Source organism: Capra hircus, chromosome 1, assembly GCF_001704415.2.
Source record: "Capra hircus breed San Clemente chromosome 1, ASM170441v1, whole genome shotgun sequence".
Taxonomy (NCBI): Eukaryota; Metazoa; Chordata; class Mammalia; order Artiodactyla; family Bovidae; genus Capra; species Capra hircus.
The window spans coordinates 134,878,684-134,887,902 of record NC_030808.1 but is presented as its reverse complement, the minus strand read 5'-3'; the positions used below and the strand labels follow the sequence as shown (position 1 = coordinate 134,887,902).

The following is a 9,219-nucleotide window of genomic DNA, read 5'->3' as shown; positions in this document are numbered from 1 at the left end:
TCTTTGCCTTAGGACTGATGGCCAGCAGTGTCATTTGAACACCGCTAGATATTTTTCTCTGTGATATTCAAAATTATGCCTCCTGCTTTATTTCTACCACTTAGGTCTCTTCTCCTTACCAATGACAACCCTCCTGGCCCCTGTAGAGGGTGGCTGGCCCCCAGGGGAAATAGCCTGACTTGCTGTAAAGTTCACCCAGGTCCTGGGGTCCTCCTAAGGTCTTTCTTATTTCCAGTGGCTCAAACAGAGCCCTAGAACTCAGAGAGACACCTTCAGGCTGACCCGCGGGCGCCAGGTGATGTGACTGCCTTGATCTGCGGCTCTTTCCCCCTCCCCCAGCCCTGGAGAAAGAACTGTAGGTCAGAGGTCTTGGGTAGGCACCTTCCCCGAAAGAGCTGATCCGCACCTGTATGGTCCAGAGAGGCACCCCTTTTTCTCTCTGCCCTGTCAGCTTACTGGCTGTGTCACGTAAGGCAAGTCGCTCAACCTCTTGGTGCAGCATCGGCCTCTCGGAGCTGCATGAGGAGTGAGCGGGACTCACAAGCCCTCGAAATGATTACCACTGTTAGCATGGTTGCTTTCTCCCGGCTCAGAAGTGCTCCCGGCTCAGCAGTGCTCCCTCCTAGGCCCTGTTCCATCCTCAGCTGTTCCCTGCTTTTCTCCTTAGGAGGCTTCCTTTCTCCAAAAATGTCTTCCCAGAGGGAGCCTGGCAGACCTTAATCCAGCCCCTGCTGTGGAAGCTGCATGCGGGGTCAGGGGGGGTCACCTGTCACCCAGGCCTGAGGTGGCTGAAGGCATGAAAGGCCCAACCTGCCTGTCCCTAAGGAGCTTAACTGGAGCCCTATCCTCTCCTGATGCTGGGGATGAAGTTGGGGGGAGTCCAGGAGGGGCACTGCAGAGTGAGGCACCCTCCTAGGTCCCCTCTCCACTCTCCCCACTGAAGCATCCCCTCGTTCCCTCCACGTGCACTAGGAGAAGCTGGGCGTCCCAGTCCCCGCCCTGTAATTCTACCCCCACCACCCCCTGCCTGGGAGCCAGAGGCCTGGGCTGCAGCACAAACACGTAGGCAGTTCCTCGCCCCGCCCTCTCCTTGAATCTTCACACTTGTCCACAGCAGGGTCAATCCACGGGAGCCCCGACGGAGGCTGTGCTAAGCACTTTTCGAATTTCTAAAAGTTCCCACCCAGCCTGGACAATTTTGATTGTCCCCCAGGGCACCGGATCCTGCTCTGCTCCCTGTCAGGCTCTGGGTCAAGGTCTGGCCTCATGCTCCCACCTGGCTTCTGAAGGCAGTCGGTTCTTTTGTCAGTCTTGCTTCTTGACCCAAATCTCCTCCTCCTGTATTTGTCCAGGTCTGGGGTCTCTTCACTGGAAAGGCCTCTGGCTCCCTCTTCCCTTCCCTCCTACCCCCCCATAGCTCCCAAGTGTTCTCTGAGGCCTGCTTCTGTCTCCTCCTCTGAGAGGGAATGGGTCCCACCTGGCTGTGCACACACCCTCTGTGCTGTTTGGACGGACCCCATATCAGGTGGATTGTGAGCTTTCGGGGCAGGGACCAAGGACAAACACACGGAGATAGCAGGATGCCCGGGAGACAGGAGTCCCCCACCACACCTGGGATCCCCATTGCACTGATCACACAGACCTTACCTCCCAGATAAACAGACCTGGGCCTTCTGGGGCACCTGACCTGATGCAGCCAACCCTTCCTCTGACAGTTCCCCAATCTGTCCTCTGCCGCCCCTGCCCTTCCAAGAAGAAACAGCTCTGCTTTCTCAGCGGTAACTTTGGGGCCTCTAGAGCTCTGTGGGGCCCTTCAACTGGGCCGGGGTCCCTAACACACCCTGGCCCGTGTTCCTCAGGTGCTGAGTCACCTGGTGAGGTCACTTTCCAGTGATCTCTCCGTGAGGCCACCTCCCTGGTCATGGGTCACCAGGCGGGAGCGCTGGGGGGTGTGGCCCCATTGCTGGGAATTCGGGAAGAGAATGTTGATTGCTTCCGTGTGAGGCCAATGGGGGAGGAGGAGGAGGGCCACCCGGAGTGTTGGAACCCAAGACCCAGGAGTCCACAGCTCCCTCACACTGAGGAGCTCTGAGAACCTCGCTCTGGCCACAGTGGCAGGGACGATGGCCAGCAAAGTGGACATCTCCTGCCGGCCCTTCCCCACATCGCCTGGTTCCCCCCTTCCCACTCGCATGTTACGAGTTGAGGTGGGTGGGCCCTATTGGGGCAGAGGGCATGGGGCCTGGGCCTCTGCTGGAGCAGTCGGGAGAGCATGCTTCCTTCGGGGGCTGCCAGCAGTGGGGACGCCTTCCTGGAGGCGGGGGTGTGGGAGGCGCAGGTTCTGGGTGAATCTGTCCCAGGATGTGACCACTGAAGGAGCAGGAATGTGGGCCAAAGTTCACTGAGGCTTGTGACTGTGTCCCTCAGGCTCTGGGTCCCACTGGACCTCAGCATCTGGACTTTGCAGTCTGTGAGGCAGTGAGTTGATCTTGGCTTCCTGTTGCTCACAGGTAAAGTACGCTGATGAATCCAATAAACCAAGGTTTGGACAACACCAGGCAATTCAGAGAGCAGCCTCAGAGCCAGAATCTCACATAACCTCGAAGCTGCCTTGCTGGGCAGGTCTCGCTGTTACTACTCGGAAGAGTAGAGGAGTAAAGGTCAGAGGTAAGCGTGGTTTGGCACCTGTATCTTCTAAACACAGACCTCATCTTTCTGCTGGGTCTCATGTGCCACGGAGCTCTAATGCCGTGCTGGAGTCAGGCCCTGCCCGTTGAAGACACAAGGATGGGGGCTGGACTGCCCACCACCGGAGGAGATAGCCGAGCTGCAGAGGCTCCAGAAACATGTGGGGAAACAGCTCCGGGGGCGGACATGGTCACTAAAATTCATGCTCAGAAAGAATCTGTAATAATGAGGAAAACACTATGTCATAATGTCAAATAAAAAATAGGACAAACTTATAGATTACACACACATATATATATTTATATAATACTCACAATTATGTTTTTCAAAAGGCATAGAATTTTTTTAAGACTAAAAATATAGCAAAATGTTAAAAAGATGATCTTTCCATGGTGGAAATATGAGTTTTTTCATCTCATTTTTTCTACATCTTTCTCATTTCTTTGATAAATTTGCTTTATAATGAAGCAAATATAATATGCTTTATTTAAAGAAAAAAAAAAAACAGAAAATCACTTGGTCACATAGCAGTTTTCCATAAGTACCATTTTCAGAATTGAAAACAAACCAATCCTTTGCCTGAAACGACATCAGGGAAGCTACTCTTGGTCCAGTCCTGCCTTGACCATTCTCCCCTGGCGCTCAAGTTCCATTCACTGACTTTGGCCAAAATTCACACCCATCCTGTGCCCTCCTATGAGAGCTTGGCTATTCAGGGGGCTCATGTCACACTGCTGCTTGGCAGTAGCCCCCCTCATGGTGAGCTCTAGCCCACAGCAGCCTACAGGGAACTCTGGGCATTGTGCCCCTTTCGCTGGGGAGAAAATCAAGGTCCAGGGGACCTAAGAATTTGCCCTCAGTGTCAGGGCTGGAACCTGAACTGCAATCCACCTGATTCCAAAGTCCACACCTCTGGCCATGACGTGACGCAGCCTCTATTCTAAAACCTTCCTGGGTCACTTGTTTCTTTGACCCTTTCACAAATATTTACTGACCACCTACTATGCCCATGACACAATTATTATTTACAAAGGAGACGTGGAGAAAATCTGAGATATCAGCACACCCCAGCAGCTCACACTGCAGCCCTATTGTCTCAAAGCGGGATGTGTGCAGCCTGGGGGTGCCAGGTCATCTTTTAAGCAGCAGGCAGAATACATCACAACTTCTATTTGTAGCTGTTTTCTAATATTTTTTCATTTCTATTTTTAAGCATTTATAATACACGTGATATACTGCATACTGCATGTCTGCTCAGCGGCTCAATTGTGTTCAACTCTTTGCGACCCTTCGGACTGTGGCTCCTCTGTCCATGGGATTCTCCAGGTAAGAGTACTGGAGTGGGTTGCCATGCCCTCCTTCAAGGGATCTTCCTCACCCAGGGATCGAACCCGCATCTCCTGCTGTGCAGATGGAATCTTTACCACTGAGCCACCAGGGAAGCCCATACCCTACAGTGACATCCTTATAAAACATAGGTGATAACTCTTTGATTGGCATATGATCTTGTTTACGCGTCCATGTACATGAAGCTGTACATCACGGTGATCAGGGATGGCTTGTGGAGAAGGTGCGAGCTGCACTGGGATGGGTTAATCTGGGCAGAGTGAGAGGAAGAGGCCATCAAAGGCGACATCACAGCCCGGGGGGAACTCAGGGAATGGGATGTCGGCCCCCTCGTCCCTGCCTCCTCCTTCAGGCTCAGAGCCTGCAGAGCATCGGCTGGCCCTGGCGACCTCTGGGCCCCTGAGGTTCAGGCGGTGCCCACTTAGTCCAGCAGTTAGGCTCCCACCCTTGCCTAGGACATGGCCCCAAACTCAGGGTCTTTGGAGTCAGATCCTCCTCCTCCTCTCTTCCAAGAGCCCTCCATGCTTCCTCCTAGACCCAACTGCTCCCTCCATCCCACCCCTTTCAGCCCAGCCTAGCCCACCTTGAACCCTGGGTCTGCGGTCCCCACTCCCCACCTCCTCAGCCTCTGCCCCTCTGTTCCTTCTGCCTGCATCTTGTGGGACTGACTGCCCTCAGGACCCACTGCCTGAGAAAAGCTGCTCATTCTCCAAAATCCAAGGCCAGGCGGTGGCCATGGGGCCAGCTGGAGGTTTTCTCTTGGGTCCCTGAGGCCACTTCCAAGCCTTTGCTCCTTGAGCCCTGCCTCCTGTAAGCTCAGACATCCAGCCCAGGCCCCCTCGGCCCCTTCCTTGCCTCCCTCCACTGGGCGCTGCTGTACCCCTCGAACACTCTATGCTGGCACATCCCACTGCAGCTGACCTCACACTTCACCATCACACAGCGCCTTAACACCTTCAATTCTCCCATTTATCTGTCCCCACCTGCTTCTATTTCCTTCTAGCTTAGAACCCAGAGAATTTCCAGCAAGGGCTATCCATCTCCTCGACCAGGAGTGACCAACCCTCAGGCTGTGCCCTGAGTCCATCCCCTTCTGCTCCCTTGGGCAGTAATCTGCTCCTTCAGATTTGCTCCCCTCCTTCCTGCAGCCTCAACTCTCTCTTTTGAACCTCTTCCTTCAGCAAATTTGCTTATGTTTCCGTGTTTCCAATATTAATAACAGAACAATCACCCACCTCTTGGCTTCCTCTTGCCCCTGCTCTATCTTTTGTCCTTTTTTATGGTCAAGCTTCCTGAGATTGTCTCTATTTTTCTCTTAATCCATTGCACACTGGCCTGGGTATTACACCATCACAATGGATTGCTCTTGACAAGAGCACCAGGACCTTGTTAACTTATTCCCTGGATGCCTGATCCTGGCAGGCTCTCCACAGCCTCGAACATATACTCATGGGAATTTGCTCTCAGTTTAGTTTACATACCACCCCTTCCTGCTTCCCTTGTCCCCACCTCAACTGCTTCTCAGGCTCCCTCCTGGCATCCTCATGGTAAATACTCCTCAAACACCCAGGGGAAATTCTGATGCAGCTGGTCTGAGAAGGGCCAAGAATTTGCATCCCTTACAAGTTCCTGAGTGATGCTGCTGCTGCTGGTCCACAGACCACGCTTCAGAACCACCACTTTATAGAGGAAAGTTAGCCTTGGCCTGAGCCCTTCAGTGAATATAGCAGGCTCGTCGCAAAGTGGGCCCCTGCCACCCAAGCTAGGGAAGGTTCTGGCTCCACCTGGGCTCAGCTCACAGCAGTGAGGACTTTGACAGTGGCTTGCAGTGACTCTTGGCTCATTTTCCAACTTACTTCTAGTCGTTGTTGCTGTGGCTAAAGAACAGAACATAGGCATTGAGGGTCATTATTGGTGCTCAAAGCGGAGATAAGTGGCAGGGATGCCCATCAAAGGGTGTTCTGCCTGCTCCCAGGTCAGACTCAGGCCTTCCTTTTCTCCGCTGCATTTTCTCTTTGCCCCATCTTTCGTGTCTTAAGAGCACACCAAGCCATACTTCTGCAGAGACCTAAACAATGTTATCCAGTAATTGCATTCAGAATTCTCCCTCAGTTTCCTCTGACTCCCTGAGCTCCATCCGCAGCACCCACTTCTGGGCTGAAAGTCAGAGGACTCTCCATGCAGGGCAGATGTCCCCCAAAGAGGAAACAGAATGCACGTTTTCCTGCTATAGGAACATAAGGACAGCCTAATACTGAGGCCAGGGTCATTCCGCAGGGCTGAGCCTCAGAGCTGCTAGGCTCCTTCCTCTTTGCCCTGCGTCTGCCTGAGAGGCTAAATAAACGAACTTCACCTTGGGCCCTTGCCAAGAGTCTGCCTGTTTCCCACAGCAGCCTGAGGTGATCATATCTGCATAGGAAGGAGGGCTGGCGTGCTTGTGCTCACGAATGTATGAAGTCTCTGAGGCAGGGGTTGACCCATATCTGACTCAATCACTCAAAACAGCCACAGTTTACTAGAGCCTGTGGAACAGTGCCTGGATCCTTGCCTAGTACTCAAAAGATGCTCAATAAATATTTGTTGAGTGAATGAATGTGTTCACTCCAGGATAATCTGTTCATTCCAAGAAATCTGACGCGATCCTGGCTGCTCTCATCTAAACCGAGTTTTTCCTATTTCTTTTAATCTTTCCCTTTTTAAAGTTCTCAGATGGGGCATAAAACAAATCCTCTTTCATCCTGCCAGGGAACATGGACCATGGAACCAACACATGCATGAACATCCCTGACAATGGGCTCCCTGTGCACTCAGCCGACCCAGCCATCCCTCCAGCGGCCACGCCACAGAGGGAGCCCATGGCAGCCCCACAGATGAACAACATAAGGCTGCCTCTCCTTCTCTAGAGATCTACAGCTCCTGGAATCTGCCAGGGCAGGTGACTCCTGGCAACTGTGCTGGTGTCCCTCCCCTTGTACACTCCTCGTGACGTGCGCCCTGCGTTCTCAGGCCTCAGGGGATCTGGGGCCTCAAACAAGGACTAAGAACAAAGAAGGGTCAGGGATGTGAGCCAGGTGTCAATAAAAGGCAGATGAAAGATGTTTTTAATGAATTGATTTGATTGCCAACTTGTAAAATAAACCTGCTTTTCGGAGCTAAGAGTTGGGAAGATCTCGCCCAACTCTACTTCTTTCATGCCTGGTTCCCCTTATGGATCAAGCTGTCACCACACAGCCCTCCCTATAAGGAGGTCACAGTGTTGCTGGGCAGACAAAGCCATCTTCATCAAATAGCCACACAACGTGACAACATGGCAGAGGTTAAAGGAGTCATTCTACAGCCTGTCACAGTATCATAGATGATTACTGGTGTGTTTGGTGTTACATTTTTCTAGCTTTGAATGCATTAGAAAAAAATTTATAACCCTTTACAAAAATGCTAAAGTTCACGCGGCTAAACTCATGCCAAGTGCCCCCCGCCGAATGTGCTCCTTTCCTTGGACAGTGTGACTTCCAGCCCCTGGCCTAAGAAGACTCCCCATGTGTGGCTCTAGCAGATAACTATTGCCCCCGAGGCCAGCCAGGCAGACATGGAGCATGCTGGATGGGGCTGGATTGTGCTGCCCTACTGCGCCATATGGCCCCAAATCAGAGCCCAGGTTTTCCTCTCTGGGCTCAGATGGCTAAGTGACTTGTTGGAGCAGAGCCCCTGGAGCACAGCAAGCAGGAAGTCTGTTCACCAATCAGCCAAGGCCGGGGTCTACCACCCTCCCATCCTGGCCCTTTGCCTCCACAAATAAAAGGCAGTGTAGCTCCACTCTCTCCCATTCCTTCTGTCAACATCCAATGCAATTCATGACCTGGCATCTTCAGGGAACTCATGACAAAAAGAAATAGGAGTCAACCTGCCAGCAATTTTAGCCCAGACTGATGTCGAGGGAAATGTGATCACTGCCCCTCGAAGCTGGGGAGGGGCAGGAACCCAGTCCTCCACCCGTCCCAGGGCTGACTGGGGTGTGGACACTTCCCCAGAAACCCATGCAAGGTCATGGGGCAGACCTTGCTGCAGACATTGTCTTTTGGAGAAATCATCCCAAAGTATTTCACAAGTGTATGAGTAAACACCAGCCTAAAGTGTGACTCTTCAGAGGAAAAGTGAATAATTAATCTAAATTTCAAATACTGAATATTTTTCAATAAATGTTGATTCTATTTGTATATCTCCAATCCACAAGTATTATTAAGAAGGTTTGGAAATGCTATTGAAGATAAAGAACAGAGAAAACATGTTAATCTCACTTACAGATATGTTCAGCAGTGTTGTTAACCTGGACAATGTCCAGCTCTGAGCTCACATGGGAATCAGTCACAGAGATGCTATCCATGTCTATTATGCTTATGATGTTGAGCTGAGGGCTTTTGTCATGCTGCCTTCTTCCTTTCTAAAAATGTGTTCAGAAAGAAAAGAAAAGGATGTTTAGGTTGCAATATGGAGAAGGCAATGGCACCCCACTCCAGTACTCTTGCCTGGAAAATCCCATGGATGGAGGAGCCTGGTAGGCTGCAGTCCATGGGGTCACGAAGAGTCGGACATGACTGAGCAACTTCACTTTCACTTTTCACTTTCATGCATTGGAGAAGGAAATGGAAACCCACTCCAGTGTTCTTGCCTGGAGAATCCCAGGGACGGGGGAGCCTGGTGGGCTGCCGTCTATGGGGTCGCACAGAGTTGGACACATCTGAAGCAACTTAGCAGCAGCAGCAGCAGCAGCAGGTTGCGATAACAAAATACCATAGCCCCAGGCTAATAAGCAACAGAAATTTGCTTCTCATTCTTCTGGAGTCTGGAAGTCCAAGATCAAAGCGTTGGCCAATTCCTGGTTCGTGGACAGTGTCTTCTCACTGTGTCCTCACAAGGGGAAAGGAGGCTCTCTAGGGTCCTTCATATAAGGGCCCTAATCCCATCCCTGAGGGCTCCACGTTCATGACCTCATTGCCTGCTAAAAGCCCCACCTCCAAATATCATCACTGTCAGGGTCAGGTGTCAATATATGAATTTGAGGGGCATAGCATTCAACCTATGCGTGCACACATGCTAAGTCACTTCAGTCGTGTCTGACTCTGTGCAACCCTACAGACAGCAGCCCACCAGGCTCCTCTGGCCGCAGGATTTTCTAGGCAAGAATAC

At 51.8% G+C, this 9,219-nt stretch overlaps 1 long non-coding RNA gene across 1 annotated transcript; it reads left to right on the top strand.

Moving 5' to 3' along the window:
• Positions 2,002-7,144, top strand: LOC102171466. Its single transcript, XR_001295892.2, has 4 exons — positions 2,002-2,207; positions 2,511-2,667; positions 3,902-4,014; positions 6,781-7,144. It is a non-coding gene; the product is annotated as an uncharacterized LOC102171466 (long non-coding RNA).